This window comes from Euprymna scolopes, chromosome 5 (assembly GCF_053919585.1).
Source record: "Euprymna scolopes isolate OS-2025 chromosome 5, ASM5391958v1, whole genome shotgun sequence".
Classification (NCBI taxonomy): domain Eukaryota; kingdom Metazoa; phylum Mollusca; class Cephalopoda; order Sepiida; family Sepiolidae; genus Euprymna; species Euprymna scolopes.
Genome location: NC_136486.1, coordinates 44,205,468 through 44,214,806, shown reverse-complemented (window position 1 = coordinate 44,214,806; position 9,339 = coordinate 44,205,468). Strand labels below are relative to the sequence as shown.

Sequence of the window (9,339 nt, the reverse complement as noted above, 5' to 3'; positions counted from 1 at the left end):
TCTTTATGTATATATATATATATTCGAAAAATGTTCTTTCCCTTGTATATTAATTATCCTTTTCTACTATGTATTATCTTTTTTTCTTTTTTTCTTTTTTTTTTTTTGCCTACCTTGTCCGCTTCTTTCATATCAGTCTTTCAATCGTTTTTCATAGTCCTTATGTTTATTTCACCTGGCTTTAAAAAAAAAAAATTGTGAAGGTCGTTTCAAAACTAAGGCCTCCTAAAACATTAAATAGTTACGAAGACGGAAGTGATACCATTAAAACGAGCTATCTTTTATGCTCCAGAATTTAGTCTACATAGTCACCACCATTCTCAATGTACTTTTGCAAGCCTCCTTTGATCGAAAAACTCCAGAGTGTGTTTTGCAACTCACATCTCTATCGCCACTCTGAAATCGACAAACCCATCTCCTAACTGTGTTGATATCGACTACATCAGCTTCGTAAACGTTCAACTGGCGGCGATGACTGTTGATCGGTTCAATTTATTTAGCATTGAGGAATTTAATGCCGCATCTCGACTTCTGATGCACGTCCGTGACGGGAGTTGCTTTCTTATAATCTCACCTCGTCAATATCTGCAACAAAGACATGAAACTTTGAGCTCGTGAGTGCAAAAGTTCAGTCATCATAATAATTCCATTTGCAATCTCTTCTGAACCATTCAGGCGGAATAAAAATAGGAAGCATTACTATCTACTAAGTTTCTGTCTTTCTGCATCACCCTTGTCTTTTAAAAGAATTTACAGTTGATTTTATAGGATGGGCCTTTCAGCTTGTGCCGCGATAAAACTTCTCAATATATTTGTGATGTTCGGTTGTAAAAAAGTGTTGACTTTGGTAAAAATCGGAATTTCATCATTTAATCGGAACTTTTCGATTATCGATTTTCGATACTTATCCGACGCATTTCGATACAAAGCCTTCGTAAGAACACCCCTCAGTCACATGATGAAACTTCGTGTCAAATTTCAAAATCCACAGGTAAAGAACTTTCTTTCTTACACACAAATTTCTTTTTTATGTAATCTCTACTTATGTATAAAAGACAGTTTGTGGCTGACTTTGTTCCCTATGGACTCTAAAACAGTTGGGTCGATTTTTATGAATTTTCACACCAATATACTTTATGTGTCTGTGAGTGTTATTAGATAAGGTTTCTATCGGAATCATTTATCAATAATCAAAAAGTTCGATTAAAGAAAGAACATTTATTTTACTTAAAAATTGAATTTAAAAACAAAAATGTTTGATTTAAACTAAAACTGAATTTTATCGAACGATAATTTTTTTAAAATAAATCTATCGGCAATTTCTTGGAGAAATGAAATAGAAAAATGGACACCGTTTGTAATATTTGATATCGTGGCCGTTGTACATTATTCTTTGATGGTAACAAGTCACATGACTTTTTGTGAAACGGCCTTCTATTTACGTTGGCGGTGCACATAAAACAAAGGAGGGCTGGCCACAGATTTTTTTTTTTACAATTTTTAATTGCTTTAGATCAACTTCTTTTTTTAACTATTACAATAAAATTAAATCGTTTTATTAAAATACGTTTAATTTTTCGTCATGTTGAACGTGTGTACTTAAGTCATGTGAATGTCAGCCTTTAATTGGAAAAAACAACAACGCGACACAACCTTCGAGGGAACCAAAACATCCTCTTCTGAATTTACAAACGATCACATCTACCTTTACAGTAGCAAGCGAAACGTAGAATCGGCGGACATTTTCTTTAATTTGGGATATTTTTCGCCGTTTTATTAAAAAAAAAAATTATTATCTAGGTGCGTTTTGTCAAGCAAGTCACGTGTCCAAATAGAAAAAAGGTTTGCTTTTTTTCTGTTGTTCTGACTTAGACTTCGGACCAGGACTGCAATCAAAGACAATATGTGAGGGCAACTCCACATATAAGACTATTACTCTTGTAGCAATCAGTTATTGGTCAATGTAGGGGAAACCCTTCATACCAATTGTCACTATCCAGTTCACCCTCAAGGGAACTGGTCCCCCCTTCACTCTCCACGTTATAAACGGCCTTGTGCCTAATTTGCCCAGTTGGGAAGCAAATAAATACACAAGATCAAAGTGTAGTATCTGTTTGATGCTACACATAAATTAATTTGTCTCGGTTAATAGAGGGCAGACCCATCCTCTATACTGAGACAATTTTTTTTTCTGAATTAGAGTGCCCTTTTTGTCTTTTTTTTTTGGGGGGGGGGGCTAGTTTTCCCTCATATTAAAAACGACCTCGTGTCACATTTTTCTTTCGTTGGAAGCAAAAAAGTATATAATAAGGATTTTTGGTGTAATTGCATACTTAACGAGACAAGCGACTCCTTTTTTTATGTTTTCCGCATTAAATGATATAAAGTAATCTAAAGACACCGGCGAAAATGTAGGTCAACATTATATCTGAAAACTGATCTTTTTCATTGAAATATGTTTATTTGCATATTTTTTCATAAATGTAATATTTTAAAAACAAACTAGCAGTGAACCCCGTCGTTGCGCGAGATTGGATAATAATCAACCATGGTTTCACACTCACGTATTTTTTATTGTCATCAACATTTATGAAATAACCCATTTTCAATCAAACCGATTTATTGCCTGCTCTACGTGGGACCCATTGCAGTGCACCACAAGGAAGCTTCACAAACCTCCTCGCAGTGATTAGTCCAAGATACATCGTAGTCTACATTGTACTGTTAATTTGATAAAATATTTTTTTTATATATAGAATAGCTTGAATTAAAGTTTAAAATACAAAAGTCAAGTACCATGGTTCAATTATTCTCTAAAAAGAAACATTAATTTCGAACGCGCTTCTGTTATATCGAAGACTCTACTGTTGATTTAATATGTCTGGCCTTACTGCTTGTACAGTGATAATGGCTTGAATTTAAGTTTGAAATGAAAAAGTAAAGTATGCTGGTTCAATTGTGCTTGAAACAGAAACATTCGTTTATAACGGCCTTGTCATGTCAAAGAATCTACTGTTGATTTTATATACCGAGCCTTTCAGCTTGTGTGATAATAAAACTTCTCAAATTTATTTTATGTAATGTACATTCTGTTGTACTTTTAAAAAAAAAATCATTAATTGCTTGATGAAAGATAATGTTTTTAAATTGCAATAAACTGTACATTACATAAAATAAATCCAACGTAATTTTTTGATTCAATTTAAATTAAATTTTTATACCTTACTTTGTAAAATTTATAATAGTGCACTTTTAAGATAAATAATTTCAAATTGAATCTTGTACTTTAATTTTTAAAGCCTATAGTAAAAACATTTTGTTTAACAATTTTCATGCCTTGGATGAAACGCTTTTCTAACTTGTATCTTATCTTTTTAAGATTATATTTCAAAACTCACCTTCTCTCTATTTCAGTTTGTATTTCTCCACACACAACAACTCATTTTTGCAACCTCCTCTTTGTATTATTACAGGTCTGAATATTCTCTCTGTTTCAGTTTGTATTTCTCCTCAACCACAACACATTTTTTGCAACCCGGTCTTTGTAATACAGGTCTGAATAATGAGGAAATCTGAATTTTTTTAACAAAAACTTTAAAATAACTTTTTTAGATTAATTTTTTAAAACATCTTTCAGAATAGAAAATCTTTAAAATGTAATAAGGAACATATTTCATGTAGGTTTCATTAACAAATATTCAGTGCATAACGAGAAAAATAAAGATGAAAATTTCAAAAGGACTGAACTGGTTACGGTCAATTCGCCAGCGAAAGTCTTTGTTATTGTTATTCTATTATTATTATTATTTAAAACATATTGTGTCCTACTCTTTCGCGCGAGGACTAATACTCAAAGTAAATGTTTCTTATTCTTTTAAAATTTAACAAATTTAAATATTTGAATAAATGGAAAAGAAATAAAACGACTGTTTAAGTCGTTAACAAAATATGAAATTTTTACATATCTCTATTTCTTTTCTACAATTCTTTACAAGGAAAGTGTGTCCTCGTATCTGCGTGTTTGTGTGTCTGTGAGTTTGTTCCCTATAAACTCGAAAATGGCTGGGTCTATTTTTATGAAATTTCACACGAAGATAATTCATGTGCCAGCTAGTCATCCTAGATAGGTTTTACGTCGGAATATCTTCGATAAGTATCGATAATCGATAATCGAACAAATCCGATAAAAGAAGGAACAGGCGATTTTGGCAAGAGTTAACATCATATCAGCCTAACATCACAAGCCGAAAAAACACAACATAAAGAATCAGCAGTATGTTCTTTGATATGACAGGGGCGCGTCTGAAATCAATGTTTCTGTTTAAAGCGCAATTTCATAATGATACTTTACTTTTACATTTTAAACTTAAATCTAAGCCATTATTACCGCACAAGCAATAATCCCAGGCACATAAAATCAACAGTAGGTACTTTGATATGACAAGTGTGCGTTCGAAATATTTTTTCGGCTTAGAGCATAATTGAAGCATGAGACTTGACTTTTGAATTTTAAACTTTATTTTAAGTCATTATATGTAAAAATGACTTTATAAAATCAACAGTAGTTTCTCTACAGTGCACTGGAGACTGCAATGTATTGTAAGTCACTACGATAGTCTTGTGAAGCTTACTCCAGCTGCATCGCGATGGGTCGCCCATTAAAACAGGCAATCAATCGATTAAATGGGTTATTTAATCGAAGTCGATGACAATAAAATATGTGAGTGTGAAAACTTCGTTGGGCATCATTCAATCCCGAGCAATGTCAGGTCGCTCTGCTAGTACTAGAATAAAATTAACGGAATGAAAAACGAAACAGTGCTTTTATTCAAAATCTTTTTAAAAAATGCATCATAAATAGGCATGCAGTAAATGACGGTCAGATTAGTCTACACTGTGTGAACAATTTTAAAAACTGGGATTCACTTATTTAATTGGAATTCATTATTGAGACGAGTATTATTTAATCATTTGTTACTTTTCTTAGTTGTTTCGGCCAACTATTCCTCTGGCCTTCGTCAGGTTGTAACCGTGACGGGATAGGAACTCCGAACCTCCTAATTGGATTCTCAGCAATTACTGCCATCCATTACCACCTGACGAAGGCCAGAGGAATAGTTAGCCGAAACGTCGTGAAACAACAACTAAGAAAGATGAGGATAATAGTCCGCAATAAAACAAATTAATGGAAGTCACTTGTCTCGATAAATATTCGATTACACCGATGTTTCTTTAAATAAATTTACGCATTACAAAAACAAACAAAAATGATGACTAAAGACTGAATATTTCATTAAAATATTGGAAAAACTTGCGGAGTATGCGTTGTTTTACGATTGTTGTAAAACTGGAACGGAAATTAAAATTTTGTTCCGTTTTAAATTCGGTACATTTTTACATTACGTCCAACTCATCGTTCACATTCGATATATAAACTTTTATACAAGGTTAGGGGTGTCTATTTCGATAGCTGTTCTTAACATTGGGAAGTCGGGGTGTTTATTCCTTGTAAACGTACCCGAAAACCTATAAAAGTCGACATTTCCAATGTGAATGGTGAGTTTGACTTACGTAAAAAAAATATATAAAAAATGTATACCGAATTGACTTTTTTCATTCAAAAATTAAATTATTTCGTTTTTGTTAATAAAACGTGGTTTTTATAAGAAAAAAACAACTCTTTCTTCTTTTATATATATATATATATATATATATATATATATATATATATATATATATAAGGTCCGATTGTTGAATGCCATTCTTTCGATTACATTCATTTCCTGGGGGCACAATTTAAAAAAAAAACAAAATGATTAAAACAATACGAGATTTAAATTCTCGCTCCAATTTTTACAACAACCGTAAAACAGCGAATACTCCGCAAGATTTACCAAACTATTTTTATGTCTTTGGAAATTTTGAAAAAAAACTATTCATTTTGATGTCATTTCAAATGACTAAATCTTCGTCATTTCGTCAGGACGTTTTTATGATTATTGCAAGCATTACTCATTCAGCAAATGATCTACATTATTCGCTCCGATGCTCATCGATATATGAAGTTGCTGACGTTTTGTTTATTTCACGTTTAAGATCATTTTGTGCTTTTGGTGTTTTTTCCTTTGTTTAGGTTTTTATTTTGTTAATCGATAATGATCGCGCCACCTATTTCATTTAAATATTCATCGTTTATAGATGCCAATGCGTTTAGCCTTTGTTCATTCGGCACCTTTTAAGTGTCGAAACCTCTGATGTTTCTGTTCCACCGCGATATACATACTCGATTTATCATCATTTAAAAGAAAGAAAATTACTGAGCACTCTATACAGATATATATGAAGGTGAGACCAGGAACTGCATATATATATATATATATATATATATATATATATATATATATATATATATATGTGTGTGTGTGTGTGTGTGCGTGTGTGTGTGTGTTTCTCGAACAAAGTAACGCATTATTTTTAATTGCTATCGATAATGTGTTGCAAAGAAAAGTGGTTCAAAGTAAGGTTTCTATCCCCAGTCCCACGGGACAACGAACAGAAAGCTAAAAGTGGGCTGGTCGTCAAGTGACTAATTTCGACAAACAAAAGTCCAGAAATATTCAATTAATTACGTATTCATAAAGCGTATAATTTAATGGTTGCCACAAGCTGCTTTCATACAGCTTTATACATGGAGGGGATCAAATCCAATGTAAACAAATACTCGTTATAAACTCTCCTCAAAATTATATGTGTGTGTGTTTACTAGCAGTTCCGGGCCCTATATACTGTTCATAACTCCATGTGCATATGTATCTATTAAAAAGTGTGAATATGTACGGTAATGCCTTTCTATATAATAGGCTTTCTTAACTACCATAGAGAAAAATTGGTAAATCCTGCAGACGTCACCGTTTTTTAATTTGACCCCAATTTGGACCCCTTAACATTTATTGTTTGGGGCTCAAATTAAATTAAAATGTTTGACCCATGTCCACGTAACCTACATCTAAAATTTCAAGAGTTTAGACCCAAAATTGGTGGAGGAGTTTGGTAGGGTCTGCAAAGGTCAACTCTGTAAACTTGTACCTCTTACCAGCCAAATTTTCGCCCCAAAAAATTATTAAAAAGCTTGCTGCATGTCTGAATGCCCTTTATGTAAAATTTCAAATATTTAGACCTAAAATTAGCTTAATAGTTTGCTAGAGACCGTAAACGTAAAATCTTTTGAACTTTGAAATATGTATATATAATGTTAAAATAAATATTTATATAAATATATGGTCGCTTTCTTTAAACACCAACTACGGATCAGATGTGATAAAAGAAGGCTGCATTGTGCGGCATTTGACAGAAGATGGATACATGTAGCAAGTCTGTGTGTACGAATAGGAGCTAAATTTGAATACGTGTTCCCCGCCTAGGTATGGAACGCGCAGTTCCGTCAAGCGTAATCCATTTTCATCCTCTTAGCAAGCCGAGTGAATGTTTCATCCCTCCACAACTAGGAAGCCTCCAAGATCCCCATCCCCTCCTATCTGCAATTTTTCTTTTCACCGCCTCACTCTAAATTTCACCCATCTTGGAGAGAAAGGAATCCATCACTAACTCCCCATCCCTCACTCGCAAAATTTTCTTTTCTCCATTTCGTCCCATTTATAGAGCATCCCCACTTAGAGACCGGCTTGCGGGAGGTCAGGTTCCTTTACAAACCAAGTGGAACAGACGGTCTATCAACTAGACGGGGTTGGGAGGGTCCTACTAACCACTTTTGTATTTTTTCTTCCCCCGCCCTCGACACAAATGAATTATCGTATCATCATTGCTGTTATCTTTTTTGTTTTTACACGGAAATAAAAAATGTTTTAAACAATTGGGTGCCAAGTAGGAAGTCCCCAAGTCCGAAAGGGCAAATGCGGTATTATGGTGAAAGAAGATTCTAGCTAAGAGAAACTTTTGTTTAGTTCTAGAGAGACAAGCATGACCAACGACCCCGATCTGCCCCCCCCCCTTTTGAGCTGGCTTTGTGCCTAATTTTTTTGTGCATGTTCATTTTTTGCCTGAATAAAAGATTTAATATCTCAAAGTGTAGTATCTGTTCCGGCAGATACTGCAAGCAAAGACCATATGTGGAGGCAACCCCACATATAAGACCTTGGTCAATGTAGGGCAACCCTTCATACCAATTGTCACTATCCAGCTCCCCTACTCCCCGGGAAGTTGGTCCCCATTCCCTTTCACTCCTCACATTAAAAATCGGCCTTGTCTCTAATTTGCTCGGTGGTGCAGCAAATAAATGCCCTTTTCTTGGCTTTTTGGCCAAGATCAAAGTGTAGTATCTGTTCTTACTACATGCTGTACTTATGTTTGTAATTTTGTGATATAACGTAGGGGATAACGTTTCTGTATTAATTTAATGTAAAATGATCACCCACTTTACAACCATCCAGTATCAAAGCCATTCAAGTCATTCTTCAGATCATTCAAGTTGTTTTTGAAGGATTCCAGTTATGTTTTAAACATTCTAGGCATTTTTAAGGTCATTCAATTCATCCTTAAGTTCATTAAAGTCATTCGAAGTCATTTACTTTTTATTTATTTAAGTCATTTCAGTCCATTTTTCGGTCATTTTAGTTCATCTTTAAGAATTTCATGTCAATCCTACATTCACGCATTCATTCATTACACGAGAGTAGTCGACTAATGGCTATCGGCATTGTTTATTTTAGTCGAATAGTCTTTTGACTATTTTTAGTGCCTATTTTTTCTCCCTGCATCGATCTTCTCCCAAATTCTAATGACTCCACGTTTCCTTTTTAAAACTGTAATATATATATATATATATATATATATATATATATATGTATGTGTGTGTGTGTGTGTGTGTGTGTGTGTGTGTGTGTGTGTGTGATTTGGGCGCCGTCAGCTAGAATCGAAACCAATACATACAACTCTCTACCCTTATTCATTAGCCTGAACCACGCCCATTTTAAAAACATGGATAGGTTTAAGGCTCTCAAAATTTAAACTGGAATTATTCTCAAGGGCCCGTGGTGTAACGGATCAAGTACTAAGTTCTCAAGCTTGACTGTTAAGTCTTTAGTGCGGTCGAACTGGACTCTTTTACATAAAATTTATTGCTCAAAATATGCATTTGTGGGCTATTCTGGATATAGTTTGTTTTTATGTTGTGTTCATTGATGGGTGACGTCTTTTTGCAGCAATAATATACAAATAAGATTTTAGTATTGTTCATAACAAAAAAGTAAATAAATAATGTAATGAAATGATAAATCCCGATAAATAAATGAAAATATAATACAAAAAAAGACAAACAATGAT

The 9,339-nt window shown here is 33.7% G+C and overlaps 1 pseudogene; it reads left to right on the top strand.

Moving 5' to 3' along the window:
- The first annotated feature begins 8,296 nt into the window (after positions 1 to 8,296).
- Positions 8,297 to 8,433, top strand: LOC145277220 (U2 spliceosomal RNA; annotated as a pseudogene).
- Positions 8,434 to 9,339: the final 906 nt, after the last annotated feature.